Source organism: Lontra canadensis, unplaced genomic scaffold (assembly GCF_010015895.1).
Source record: "Lontra canadensis isolate GAN:19392208 unplaced genomic scaffold, GSC_riverotter_1.0 scaffold9, whole genome shotgun sequence".
Lineage (NCBI taxonomy): Eukaryota > Metazoa > Chordata > Mammalia > Carnivora > Mustelidae > Lontra > Lontra canadensis.
In genome coordinates, this window is record NW_022631003.1 from 37,616,477 (window position 1) to 37,632,212 (window position 15,736).

General features: G+C 35.3%; 1 non-coding gene across 1 annotated transcript; it reads left to right on the forward strand.

The window, feature by feature from the left end:
- The first annotated feature begins 768 nt into the window (after positions 1–768).
- LOC116866468 lies at positions 769–879 on the forward strand. Its single transcript, XR_004382400.1, has one exon. It is a non-coding gene; the product is annotated as a U6 spliceosomal RNA (small nuclear RNA).
- The last annotated feature ends 14,857 nt before the right edge of the window (positions 880–15,736 follow it).

Below are 15,736 nucleotides of genomic sequence, written 5' to 3' on the forward strand. Positions count from 1 at the left end.
CTTCTCCACAGTACAGTCACTTAGAATGAGGTTTTGAAAACTGTAGTTTGATCTTTTTTGAAACTTCTTTCTGCATTTGAAATATTTTGAGGATATCAATGGGCATTTAGTAAGTACTGGGTGATTAAATAACAAACACATGCAAATATTTTTCCATTATTTATCTAATAAGTTTCTCTGTGATATTTCAAACTCCCAACAGAATGAAGAAGCTTACCCTCAGTTGGATCTTTCTTCTACCTAGAGCATAACCAGACTCTTCCAGTTTGCTTCTTATTCACTATGGGAATATTGTTTGGTGAGTTTTCTTCTTCCATTCATATTTTTACCAGTTTTCTCTAGGGCGATGGATAGAAAGTAATACTAAGAAAAACAAGACATGATTCCTTCCTCAAGGAACCTCAAATTGACTAGAAGCTATAAAAAAAGACGGAACTCAATAATATAAATTATGTCCAAAAATACAGACTGGGATTGAAGTGAGAGGAAGATCATTTTTTAATAAAAGGTATTTTTAGGTATAGATTGTGTGAGTGATGTATTCTTATGCAAAGGAAATGAAAAAATAATGAAGCTGAGAAAGTATAAGGATTCTGTGGAGTAACAGAGAATTTGGCTGGAACATTTAATTAAGAAATTGTAGATGATAAGGCTGGAAGGACAGTTTGGGGTCATATGGGGGATTTAGAAAGTAGGTTTAGAGGTTAAGATTTAATATGCTGAGACAAGAAAAGAATTTGAACAGAGGAGTAGCATGGACAAACAGATGTATTAGGAAACTTTGGCAGCACATGTACTGAAACTGGAACAATACAGAGATGATTAGCATGGCCTCTGCTCAAGGATGATACACATATTCATGAAATATTTCATACTTTTCAACATAAGAAATATAGTCAATGATAATGTAATAGTGTTGTACAGTGACAGATGGTAGCTAGGTTTGTGGCAAATGTAGCATTACATATAGAGATGCTGAATCACTATGTGGTACACCAGAAGTGAAAGAAACATTGTGAGTCAACTAAACTAAAATAACAAGATTTTAAAAAGAGAAAATTTGGCAGCGATGTGTCAGCAAACTGGGGGGTATAAGAGACTCTTGAATCAGAGGGTTAGCCAGAAGGTGTTCAGGTTAGGAACTAATGAGGCTCTCAGAATAGTGGAAATGCATTCTGGAGACAGTAGGGTTATCTACAGGACCGGCCAGGTTTTGTCTGGGTGGCATAGTGAGAGGAAGAGCGAAGAATGAATTCAAGATTCTTTTTTTGTGTGTGTGTGTGTGACCAAGAGAACACTGAAGCTGTTAAATAGGAGTCAGGAAGAGGAAGAGATTTTGAAAAAAATAGTGTGATAATTTTAGTTTTATATATATCAAAGTAGAGCATTCCAGCGGGTTTTGGACATAGATTTAAAAGTTATATGTATAGATGGTTGAAAGCATAGGAAATTACAAGATCCTTCAGGGATAGAAAGTAAACATGAAAAAAAAATTTCAATAAGAAAAAAATAGGTGCATATTCTTGAAATTTAAATACATTGTGGTAAGAAGTACCATAACAGTAAAAGAAGGTGCCATAGACATCTATCATAGTCTTTTTTAGAGTCCAGAAAAACTTCCCAAGGAGGGAAGGCAGCATGATTAGGGGTTGTCAGAAAGATCAGATGAGAGATAGAATGGCCTGTGGATTCAGGACAATAATCTCTTAGGCCAAACCTAGGAAGGCTCAGTGTCCTGTGAAGTTCCTCCCTTGGAATCTAATATCAAAGCCTACATATTCCTTTAAGTATATATCTCTTAAAACTTCAAGATACTTCTCCCCCCGCCAAAGGCTCCCTGACATATAATCATGTTTTAGAAGGTCTTATACAAATGATTTTTCCTTAATTCAAAACTGTATATCTAAATTGTCTTGCTAAGGCCTTTAAATTTATCTTGATTTTTCTGAGTAATAAGCAGAGGGTTTAGTTAATAATTCCTACTATATTGGCCATAAGCCAAAATTTGGACCTATGTTTATTAGCCTTAATTCCTGCCTTCTAAAAACTTTTTTTTGAAATATATGTTTTATCTGAAAATTTTCCCTGTGTTCATATATTTTTTCCCATTTAATGTTTGTATGCTCTTTGACAATTTTCCTTGTAATTTTTCCTAATGTATTAAGGTATATATCTGCTTTCATTTTTATTAGCTTTTGTATCATCAGTGGAGGGAGGCTTGTATATTCTGAAAATTAACAAAGGATTTAAAATTATTTTATAATTCTATAAAGAGTTATAAGCACAGTTTAGGATTTTTGTAAAAGTAATAATAATACCAATACCAGTGATACCAAGGAGTAGTCAAATACTACTACAAACATTAATACATGAATGTTAACTATATTCTAGGACTGCCTTGTTCAGTACAGTAGTCACTAGTCACATGAAGCTACTGAGTACTTGAAAGGGGACTTAAACTAAATTGAGATATACTCTAAGTGTAAAATAAGCATCAGATAAAAAAGATGTTGCATTTCTACTGGACAGCACTGTTCTAGGGCATGCTAACAGAAGCTTTTAACTGTCCTTTAAGCTCCACAAACTACCTATATGGGGGGGCAGACATTAGTATTATTACCGTGTTATAGAGGAGAAAGCAGGTCCCATTACCAGCTAACCAGTGGTAGAGAAGTCATCTATTCATTCTGGCTCAAATGGAGGACTGGTTTTCAAACAGAAGATAGAAGTTGTTGTTAGGCTTGAAGCATACATTTGAGAATTTACTTCTGCCTTTGCTTTGATAGTAACTTTTCCATTTCATATGACACCTGAAGTTGGCTTCATTATCACTGTCAGTTTTAAAGGCACAGAACCTTTCACAGAGGTGTGCACTATCCAAGTGCATTATGTATACCAAACTATATAATATACACCACAATGTGTAATGTACATGAAACTGGATTCAAATACAAGGCTAAATAACTTGCCTAGACCTGGAAGCTATTGCAGAGACTAAATGGAAGGGCCCCAGCTGTATGCTTTATAGGTTATAATCTAGCTCTTGTGTGTAGGCTAGGGTGTTGTTAATATCTTGGTGATCCACTGGGATAAAACTTGGTACCAATTGGATTTCTAGACTCTTCTAGTTTCTAACAGGAACTTAGAGTTTTTATTGCCCAATAGATCCCTAAGGGGTGCTTCTTTGTAATGAATTATAGAAAGCTCCTTTGGGTCTTACTTTGATAGTGGTTCTGCCCTTGAACAGAGATAAGCCTCAGAGAAATCACACTTCAATCTTTTATGAAGCCACTTCTTTAATTTCTTCTTTAGTCAAATGTTATCATGCCTGCAGCTGTCCCTTAAGATGGAAGAATTTGAAGTATACTCTCTAAAGAATCCTGATTTTTTTTTGTTCATTCACTCTCCAGCTGCTAATAATAGCCACTAATTGTATCTGGAGCCTGAGAAACTGTGCCTTCTTTTCACATATCCCACATTTACTTCTTCAAGTTTCAAGAGTGCCCTGATATTTGGTGAATTGAGAATCTACTCATGTATTACTAACATCACTATATGCAATTGTACATTGTGTACTGGCTCTGTACTATATCCTTGGTGGTCAGAATGAAACAGTTTTTTAATAATTCAGACTCAGTAGGAGGTGTTTTGTAGCTTCTCTTGGGGAGTGTTGTTCTGTTGATGTCAGTTCCATCCTAAGGCACAATTGTTTTAAATGTTAACATTGTTACACAAAAGAGACAATGATGCTTTGTTAAAATTTTATTGGAAGTGTCTTAGGATGCATTAAAAAATATTTGCCATTTTTTTTCCTTGGGATACTTGTATTTCCTCAGTTAACCATGCACTGTTACAGTTAACCCTCTTGATAATTCTCAAGTTTTAAAAACTGTAACATTTTTAGAACAATTTATGAAATAAGCACTTAGAGTAGCATTTTCTCTATGCCAGGTACTATTTTACATGCATTAGAAAATATTAAGTCACTAATGCTATGACTAAAACTGTAAATATGTATATCCTGTGACTTGAGCAATTTATGAAAAACTAAGTACATTCCTGGGTACAAAATATACTTTAAAAATTATAGTAACAGTATTTTTATTGATAAAACAAGCATATAGAAATGCATGATGCAGAACTAATATTGACTATATTGACTATATAATATTGGAGATCTGTTTTTAAGAGAATGAAAGAGGGGCGCCTGGGTGGCTCAGTGGGTTAAGAGAATGAAAGCTACCACCACTTATCTATCCTTGAAACCATCTACCTGTCTGTTCATTTATTTATTTATTAATACTTGAGAATACTTTTTACTTCAAAAGGGTTTTAAATGGTTTGTAGTGTTTGAATATATATAAAAGAACAAATAACTTAAGCAAGTGAAAAGCATGATCAGAAATAATTTAGAATAAAAATATTTGTACTGGCATCCATGAGGAGATAGTCATAACAACTAAACCCTCTATTTTTCGATTCTCATCCTTATTACAAAAGGGAAGGAACATGGGATGAATCATAATTTTTGTATGATAAAAATTCAAGTGAGTTTGTCTAGAAAGTCATTTTTTTTTTCTAGGTACTAAAATCTGGGAGATCATTTTTGGGGGGTCTCTTATATAAGGGATGCCAAGTAAAAATGTATTTCCTCTGTGAGAATGAGGATCTTCTAATGATATTACATGGTAACTCCACAAACACCTTTCTGCTAGTAAGCATGCTAACATAATCCAGGTATACTGCTTCACTACATGGAATTTAATAAATACAAAGCATACAGACACCAAGAAATCAGGACACAAATCTCACAGGTGCTCACATTTTCAAACTTCACTGTTTTCAGCTGAGCTTCAGTACACCAATGAGAGCAGTTAGTTTGAAGTAGTGCATTCAGGCTAGTGATTATACTTTCTTCCATTACTTGGGAGGAATCCTATATTTGGCAGATGGTTAATATGCATTCTGCAATACTGAGTGATATTATGATATTTATCCTTGCTATTAATGGCCCAGCAGATGTTAGTACTTCCAAGATACTCTTCTCCTTGAATTCAAGATATGCCTCTCCGTGTGTTCCACGGTACCATAAACAAATTTTATTTTAACCCTTATAATGGAGGTATGTTAATCTTAAATAAATTTTACTTCATATTTTGGTCTGTTTTCTCTGGCATCTGAGCTACTTGAGAAGAGGTGCTCTCTTATCATTGTAGTTCCAGCACCAGAACAGGTGTGACACATTAGAAAATCTTTGATATATAATTGGTAAATGAATGAATAAATTCATGAATTAACTTACCACTGACTGGTGTTTTCATTCAGTCAAAGAACCATGCTTAACAGAGATCCCCAAGGATACCAGTAGCAATGTCCTATGACAAATTTTAAAGTTCTATGATGATTTTTTAAAGCTACTTTTCAGATTTTTCTGTAATTACAGGTAAAGTCATAGACAGAAGTCTGTGAAGTGGGGTTATATATTGACTGAGGCTCTGTTCCTCAGTTTTCCAGTACCAGAGAATTGATCTGTCATAATTTTATCCAGGAAGGTTCAGTTTCATGCTGGTCAAATTTATAGCAGATGGATTTGTAAATCAGAATTCCAATTTATTGATTTATAAGTGATCTTTAATCTAGAAATCAGAATCATTGGTGGCAGAGAAGAGAGTTTTGTATAAATTATAAATTAGAAGATTGCATAATGAAGTCATAAAATGATTTTGGGTGCTTATGAAGGTATGTCTATCTGGGTTATGGTGACCAAATGGATTATTTTAAAGGCATTTTTATCTAGGGAGTTATCCCAGTCCCTTAGCCAATTCATATTTCTGGTTAAGGGGTGATGGAACCCAGATAGAACAGACAGTAACAGGTGGTCCATGAAAAAGTAGTTTCATAGTGGAATAAGTGAAAAAAAAAAGTATAGACTCCTTTTGGAGGTTCTTGATTGTTTATAAGAATCCTTCCATAAAGAATTTTTTTCATTCAGTTTATATCTATCTAATGAACTTAATCATTTAATGAATCTAACCTTGGAACAATTTTCATTGACTCACCCATGAACACTTATTTAAAAAGAAACCATAGAGCAATGAGTGTGACAGATGCTTTTCAAGGTATCCAGGGGATACATTTATGGACCAGACCAACACATTCTGTAGTTTCCTAGCACTAACCATGTAGTGCGATGGGAGTGGGGGCGGGGGGGAGTAGATAGTCAATGGGGAAGGAAAAAAAGAAACAAAAAGAAATTATGTTTTGTGATATGTGTTATAATGCAACTAAATAAGACACTGAGATTCTGAATCACAGGAAGGAACCTGTTTTAGATGGTGGCAGATCAAGGACTATGTCTATGAGGAAGTGAGGTATAAGCTGTATGATGTATAAACTGTGAAGGCTGAGAAGGAGCCAGTCATGCAAAGTAAAGAGGATCTGAGCAGAGAGAACATCATATGCTGCTAAAGGGTGTTCAGAAAATACTCTTCTTTGTGTATTTAGAATCAACTGATAGATGTATAGGGCCATGATAAATTCTGGCTAAACAGAGACCCCCCAGAAAGGTCCTGAAAAAGGTCATTCTTGGGGAAAACAGGGTTTCTGCTTCACAACTCTTATTTCTAAATAAGAATAAAAGGAGTTCCTTTCTAGATGCCCCTTGGAAGAATTTGTCCTGGCTTTTGTGCCTAGTTTTTGCCTACATGTGCATTTCTCCCAAATGCAGGAGTCGCCCCTGGATTGTGGTCAATGGTGAATATGCTCTAGTTTTGGTGTCTGAGTTTTCTTTTCTCTCTAATCCTCCTTACCTTAATGTGACTTTTCCCTTCTTGTATTGTGCAAGTTATTATTATTATTATTAATTAATTAATTAATTAATTTTTGCCCAAATGTTAGTAACAGTACAAACTTCTTGCATGGGTGCAAGTGATGTGCTATTATTTGGTGACAGTGAATGACATTTCATTGTGGTGATCTGGCTTCATTACACGTTCCCCCTGCCTTGCTAGTCCTATGCTGTGACTCTTGGGCCAAGTTTCCCTCTCATCCTGGAATAGAAGCCAAAGACCTGGATGGTTGAATGGAGTGTGGCCTGTTCTCCCCAAATGACTTCAAAATCTAGAGTGCTCTAGTTTTACAATTCATGTGAAGCACCATACTGATACCCCAAAGAAAATAATCTTTTACCTTTTATCTGGACTCTCAGCTTCTTCAGTCACTGGCAGTCAGGAGCTGATAGACTGTCTTTCTGCAATTCCAAGTTCAAGCTATATCAGAAATGAGAAAGGCCATTTTGAGGACTTCAGAAAGGGGAAATGGAGGGAGAACAGATGGTACAATGAAAATCTGTAGGTGTGCCTTCAGGTGAAATTTAGTTCTCAGAGGAAAGAGAACCTAGCTGTGAAAGAAGGTTCTGGAGAAGCAAACCTAACCTTGTTGGGGGAGACAAAAAATGCCCCCATTTCACCCCCCCAAAAAAATGAGTAATTTTTTTGCATATAGGTAACACTTCCTCTGGTAATATGGGCCCAAATCAATAAATTTAATTGTAATATGTTAAAAAAAACCCAACCCTAAAACTGGATTCAATTGTTGAAGAATGTGGGCATCTTGGGGTGCCTGGGTGGCTCAGCTGGCTAAGCATACGACTCTTGATTTTGGCTCAAGTCATGATCTCACGATTGTGAGATTGAGCCCCACATTGGGCTTCTTGCTCAACAGAGAATCTGCTTCTCTCCCTCAGCCCTTTCCCCCGTTCTTTTTCTCTCTCAAATAAATAAATCTTAGAAAAAGAATGTGGGTATCTTTTCCTCCAATACTTATTTTTCATGGAGACTTGAGACAGAATTTCTGTTTGCAATTGTCATTAAAATAATGGCTATTATTTTTGTTAATTATACAAATAAAATTTAAAAATTTAACTTAGGGGGCACCTGAGTGGCTCAGTGGGTTAAGCCTCTGCCTTCGGCTCAGGTCATGGTCTCAGGGTCCTGGGATCGAGCCCCGTGTCCGGCTCTCAGCTCAGTGAGCCTGCTTCCCCCCTCTCTCTGCCTGCCTCTCTGCCTACTTGTGATCTCTCTCTGTCAAATAAATAAAAATTTAAAAAAAAAAATTAACTTAGAATGTAGACATACATACACGCACACGAAAATAAGACTCCCATAATTTTAACTGCCAATGGTTCTGTTGCCACAACTTTAACTATTCTAACCATTTAATATATCTAAACATGTAAGAAAGTGGGGTAGAGGGACACATATAATCTCATAGACCAGTGGCCTGGGTCTTGGTCCACATGGAATGAATGTCACTAACTCAGTTTTTAAAAATCCTTATGGCAAATTACAGTTTCCAAGATTAAAGTGTTCCTTACTTTTTAGATGAGAGCTTTATGATACATCAGGAGTTATCTTCAGAAAGGGAAGATCACTTCATAAAGTGACACTTAGATTCCCAAGTAGACTGACATCTTCATTTTATCTTCCTGGTTGTATGGTAATTTTGCTCATCTTCAGTTTGTGGTTTCAAAATCAACTTCCCTGGGAGGCTAGGCAGGGAAAGAAAGAGAGGCAGGGAGGCAGGGAGGTAGAAAGGGAGAGCAGGGCCAGGGTAGACCAAGAGGAAGTGGTGAGGAATGCGGAGACCTGAAGTGGGCATGCCACAGCTGGAGAGGGCAGACTCAGGTTAGCTCTAGCAATTGCTACTATGTGGGAACATGATTATTGAGTGCCAGATGTCCTACTTTCAAAGAGAAACTGAAAACTCAAAATTTCACAAGAAATATCCTTATTTTTTAAATACTAGTAACTCACTCATTTTTGTTGTTGTTGATTTTAACTGAATGAAAAAAATCCCAACCACATCATTGTTATAGTCTTTTAACTAGAGAGTAGAGCTTGATGATCTTGCATCTAGATTTAGGGATTTTTAAATATTTTTGGGGGGGTGACTAGTCCACCACCACGGAATCTTTAATTATAAAGGCATTTCTGAATTTCTGTTAAATGAAAAGTCTAGAAGCTTTGATCAGGAAATACAGAAAAGCTCAAAATCAGATAATGGTCAAAATTAAACAAATTGCCATTTTTAAAAGACGAAACCCTTTCTATGAAATTTATGTTCAGATTGTATTGTTTTTTGATTCATTCATTGAGAATTTAGTATTGAGGAACATTATGATGAAAATGAAGAGCAGTGGTAACCGCCTCACCTGCAAATTATGCTAAGATGACTTTTATTCGGATCATAAAGATTGACTTTAAAATGGAACCTCTATATGTACTTTATTGAAATACTGATGTTCTGAAGAATTATGGCCTGAACTATGTGAAAAGGATAGATACGGTAAAATTATAGAAGATTATTACTCAAAGAGTAAACATAACAAATCTGTATCAAGGGAATCATCAAACTATAGGATTTAAGTGTTTAAATATACAAAATGTCTTTCAGGGCATTTGAAGTCCTTGCTCAACATAGATGCAAGATCAGTCTATTATTAAATCAGATTGAGTTCCAACCCAGGTCTTTTGACAAAAATATAAATTCTAAATTTTTTTTGCCCACTATCTTATGCTTATTTTGGCATCCTTATATAAGACTAAGGCCTTAGTTGTCTGACTTAGAGTAAATTAATATGCTTCTCTCTGTAGGTCTTAGGTTTCCCTTTGGTAAAATCAAGACAATGGGACTTTTGATTTTTTATTTCTTTCAGTGATCTAGTATAAAGTACAATTGAATAAAAGACAGTTAACACTTTATGGGGAGAATACATATTGTCAGTATCATATGTGTATGATATATATGTATCAATAAGCTACATCTTATTGATGCATATATACATACAATTAATTTATACATATAAGCTACATATGTATCATATATAGTTATATGTGATTAATATGCAAAGAAACAAAGAGCAACTTGCAAATAAATAAAAAATATGCACACTAAAAGTATTCAAAGGATACAAATAAACAATTAACAGAAGCATTATAAAAATGACCAATAAATATATGAAAATACACATAGCCTGTGTGGCCATCAATAATAAGATTTTTTCCAATAGATTAGCAAATATTAAAAATTGTTACTATGAAGTGTTGACAAAGTGTGGAAGAAACAGATTCTCCTTATATAGTTAGTAAAAACAAAATGGTGAATCAATTTAGAGGATAATTTGGCATGATTTATCAAAAAATAATAATGTCATACCTTTCAGATTTTTCATTCCTAGATATCTATTAACAGAAGTGTGTGTATATGTAAATGAAAAGATATATGTGAAAATGCTTATTACAGCATTGTGTGAAATACGAAAATGTTGGAAACAACCTGGGGTGCCTGGGTGGCTTGGTTGGTTAAGAGTCCAGTTCCTGGTTTTGGCTCAGGTCATGATCTCAGGGTTGTGAGATGGAGCCTGTGTCAGGCTCTGTACTCCACAGGAGTCTGCTTGAGATTCTCTTCTCCCTCCCCTACCTACCCCTCTATCCCTCCCCTGGTTTGCACTCCCTCCCCTCACTTGTGCTTGCCCGCTCTCTCTCTCAAAAAAAAAATTAAATTAAAAAATTTTTAAAAAGGAAAAGTTGGAAACAACCTAAATCTCCATCAATACAGGGAAAATGAAATAAATTATGCCTCATATATACAACAGCAAATTAATCATCAGATAAAAAAATGAAGTATCTGTGAGCTGTCATAAAAATACTCTAAAATATATTAAATGAATAAAGTGAACTACAAGACAAAATATGCAGCATGATTATGCTTATATAATTTTACCCCCCAAAAAACCACACAACCTAAGTATATATTTTATACATATATAAGATCACGGAAAGAGGAGTGACAAATATCCACTAAACCTTTACAAGCATTTTCCTTTGAGAAGAGAAATAAACTTGGGGGTTGGGATGATTGTATGACAGGGAGTTCATGTTCACTATGTATACTACTTTATTTTTTTAAAAAAATGTATCACCAGGAATGTATATTTTATATCAGATATATTAAGATTTTAAAATTTGGGCTTATTATTCTCCATTCATTATATGAAAAGGAACATGATATCAACTTGTCCCATTACTAGTGATTTTAATTTGATCACTTGTTTAAGATGGTGTCTGTGCTACGGTAAGTGCTGTGAAGTGTGTAAACCTGGCGATTCACAGACCTGTACCCCTGGGGATAAAAATACATTATATGTTTATAAAAAATTAAAAAAAAATTTTTAAAAAGATGGTGTCTGTGGTATTCCTATCAAATATACATAACCTGAGTATTATTTTTAGGAAATATCCCAATTGTTGGAGAGGTTCATGTAGAGGACATGACCATTGGTTGACCCTCAAGCTGGACCTGGGCAACTGGAAGTTCCTCACCCCCTTCCCTGTCCTCAGAATGTACATTCTGCCCACCATTCCCACACTAGGAGCTGTTTCAAGGATGTGGCCTTGAGAGAGTAAGGTGTATGGATGGTGCACATGACTGAACCCAGTTAAGGCCTCTGTATAATTTTTAAGTTAAAGTATCTTGCTGCAGCCCAAGACAAGTCATGTATGTAAGTTCCCTTGCTTATTAAATCTGCCGCCTACCAATCTGAAGTGGCCTATCTCTTTGTTCTCTCCTTGCCCTTCATGGTTGGGGGTCAGCTTTTAAACCATCAATTTATGAGACTTTTCCTTAAAATATGAAAAATGAAAAAAAACAGATGGGTGGAATTTTCTAGATTAAAGAGACTGAACAGGCATGACAATGAAAGACAAGTTATGATTTAGGATTTTCTTTTGCAATGAAAGAATGGTATTGGAACAACTAGAGATATCCAAATTTGGTTTATAGATTAAAACATTCTAGTTAATAATGCTTGGTATATAAACACACTAGGTATAAAATTCTAGGGTCATCCTTTCTTCCTTTCAAAATTTAACTGTACTGTTACACTACTAGCAAGAGTGCTTCTAGGGGTGCCTGGGTGGCTCTGTGGGTTAAGCGTCTGCTTTCGGCTCAGGTCATGATGTCAGGGTCCTGGGATCGCGTCCCACATGGGGCTCTCTGCTGAGCGGGGAGCCTGCTTCCCCTCTCTCTCTCTGCCTGCCTCTCTGCCTACTTGTGATCTCTGTCTGTCAAATAAATAAATAAAATCTTAAAAAAAAAAAAAGAGTGCTTCTATAGATAGACTGAGGCCAGACTAGCATGTGAATTTTTGTTTTCCTACCTGGATGTCTGTATGATTCTTTCTTTGGTCCTTATAGTTCAGTAACTTTCAGAGGTTATATCTCAGTGTGACCTTACTGTATTAATTTTTCTTGGAATATGATATACTTCTTTGATCTGCAGACTAAAGCCATCATTTCAGAATTATTTTCTTCTATTTTGGATTTGAGTATTTTTTTTCTTTTCTAGTTGTTCAGTTCTACCCCCTGCCACCCCGCGCCAGGAAAACATGTCAATAATGCACTTGTTATATCTCTTTACTTATGTTTTATGTCTATTATCATTTATACTCAGTTTGAAGTCATTGTTCTTTTTCTTGTTTTCTGTGAATTACAGAATTCTATTAATATATTCCTGACTCTGTGGGTGTGCATGCATGCTTGGACATTCATCTAGATTTTGCCTCTATTGTGTTGTTTTTCCTTTTACTCTTCTATTCTGAGCTCATAAGCTCCCCTTTCACCTCTTTCATTAGTCTCTTCTTTGAACATTGAACCCGCTTCTTGATCTTTAAAGAAATTTTTTTTTAAAGAAAGAGTTCGGAGCTCTAATTTCTTTGAGGGAGTAGAAACTCTTTGACTTTTCACATGTTTCAGTGGGTAAGTTTTCATTTGGTTTCTGTTCCTCATCTGCCTCTTTTCATTCCTCCCTCCAGTTTAATGCATGTTCCATATTGTTTTCTTTTTGATTATGTCTAATACTCCAATGAGATTGCTTAATGTCTGGAAGAACAGAAAGAGAACAAGAGAGGAGATATGGGGAAGGAGGAGATCTATGACTGTATGCACTTGCCATTTGTTGCCTTATAGAGTCTTTCATCAAATCTGTCATTTTATTACCTTTTTTAATCTGTCATTTATTACTTTTTTTAATGATATGGCTCAGAACAAGGGTTCTTGGGCATGGATTTGCTATATTTTAATCTGGTAATTATTGCCCATTCTTCCTCCTAATTACTAATTCACATCTGATGATCTTTTGCTTTACTGAGAATTTAGGGGATAAATAATAAAAACAATGTGGCAACATGATTCAGTCCCTCATTTTTAATGACATTGCATGAATATTTAAAGGAATCAAATCTTTACAGGACTACCACCTCTTCTGCTGCCCATCCATCATTTAGATTTCAGTGTTCCATACAGAGTCATAGATTAAACCTTTCCAGATTGAGGTGCTCCTTTGGGGCAGGGGTGGAATCCTATACTTGCTAGAGCTCCAATAAGCACAAGTCGACTCTTAGCACTTCTCTTCTTGGTCCAGAATCCATGGTGTTTAGCAGGTGAACTTCGTTGTATGAGCTTTGGAATTGAGAGAGTTATTTTATTGAATATGGATTATTTTCTCTGTTTTTCACGCTTTTTATTGTTTTTGGTTTTTTGTTGTTTTGTGGGAAGGATATAGGAACAAATAAAAATGCTTTTATTCAGTATTGTAAACAAAGTTATTTGTGAGGTAAACTGTTGTTATTTTCTGTGTCTTTATCTTCTTTAAATTTAGTGGAGTCTATAGAAGCTGAATGTGAGTCATAATAAGTGAAATTCAGAAGAGTTAAATCTCCTATGTGAACTTTACAATCTTACTTGGGTTTATAGGCAAGATACTGTATGCTTATGAATATGTATTAACTACCACACAGATTGCTTGAAATTTTAAACTTAATTTTGTAGTAGCAGACAGCCTGAAACTGCAATTATACTACCATTTACTGTTGTGTAAAACTCCACTTGATGCTAATTATACTTAATGATTATGGTTCTTAACAATAATTACAGTATAAAATCTGTAAAGCAGAATTATCTTTACTCATTTGGTAGGCTGGGTTTTTAGTAAGAACAAGAGATCTGAAACTTTAGCAGTATGAATGTCCCAGCCATAAATTATATTTAGCATGTGAATACTACCAAGACTAAATCATTTAGTGCTACATTAGAATTACAGTGGACTTCATGGTGAGTTCCATATGCCTTCCTTCATCAACATCATTTTATTTTTACAAGGTAATGATAAGAGGCAAGTAGTTTTAATAGCTATAAAAATGAAAAAAAAAAAAAAGACTGAATTTAAGTACTATCTTTGGTAATAGCAGCTGTCACAATTCAGACCAGTCCTCTTACAACAAAAACAGATAAATATGGAGAAAATAATATTTCAACACAATTTCAACTTAAACATAAGACCTGTTACTCTAAAACTCTGAGAAGAAAACAAGGAAGAAGCTCCTTGACATTAACAATGTGTTAGCAATAATTTTTTGGATATGACACCAAATGCACAACATAAAAGCGAAAATCAGTAAGTAGGACTACATCAAACTTAAAAGCTTCTGGACAGAAGAGAAAAACTATTGACAAAATGAAAGGCAACATACAGAATGAGAGAAAATATTTGCAAACTATACATTGAATAGGGAGTTAATATCCAAAATATATAAAGAACTTATACAACTCAATAACAACAAACCCCAAAAATCTGACTTAAAAATGGGCAGAGGAACTACATAGACAGTTTTTTTTTTTAAGAGATTTTATTTATTTGACAGAGAGCATACAAGCAGAGGGAGTGGGAAGCAGAGATCAATAGAGAGAGATCAAGAGAGATACAGAAGCAGACTCCCTGCTGAGTAGGGAGACCCACGGAGGCTCCATCCAAGCACCCTGGGATCATGACCTGAGCTGAAGGCAGATTCTTAACTGACTGAGTCATCCAGGTGCCCCTTCATAGACATTTTTCTAAGGAAGACATACAGATGGCCAACAGGTATATGAAAAGTTGTTCAACATTACAAATCATCAGGGAAATGCAGATCAAAACCGCAATGAGATATCCCCTCACACCTGTTAGAATGACTTATCAAAAATATAAAAGAAATACATATTGGTGAGGATGTGGAGAAAGGGGAGCACTCATGCAACATTGGTAGGAATGTAAATTGGTGTAGCCCCTTTGGAAAATTATATGGAGTTTCCTCAAAACATTAAAAATAGAACTACCATACCATCCAGCAATTCCACTTCCATGTATTTATCCAAAGAAAATAAAAGCACCAGTTCAAAAAGATACATGCACCTCCCCATTCATTGCAGCATTATTGGCAATACCCAAGACATGGAAGCCACCTAAGTATCCATCATTAGAAAGAAGGTCACACACACACACACACACACACACACACACACATACACACAATGAAATATTGCTCAACCATAAAAAGAATGAAAGTTTGCTATTTGGGACAACACAGATGGATCTTACAGGTATTGTGCTAAGTGAAATAAGCCAGAGAAAGGCAAATACCATATAATTTCACTTATATGTGAAATCTAAAAAAACAAAACAAATGAGCAAACAAAATAAAACCAGACTCATAGTTACAGAGTGATTGATGGTTGCCAGAGAAGAGGGAGGACAGCAAAATGGGTAAAAGGGATCAAGAGTAGAAACTTCCAGTTATAAAATAACTAAGGCCTGGGGAGATAATGTACAGCATGGGGAATATAGACAATAATATTATATTAGC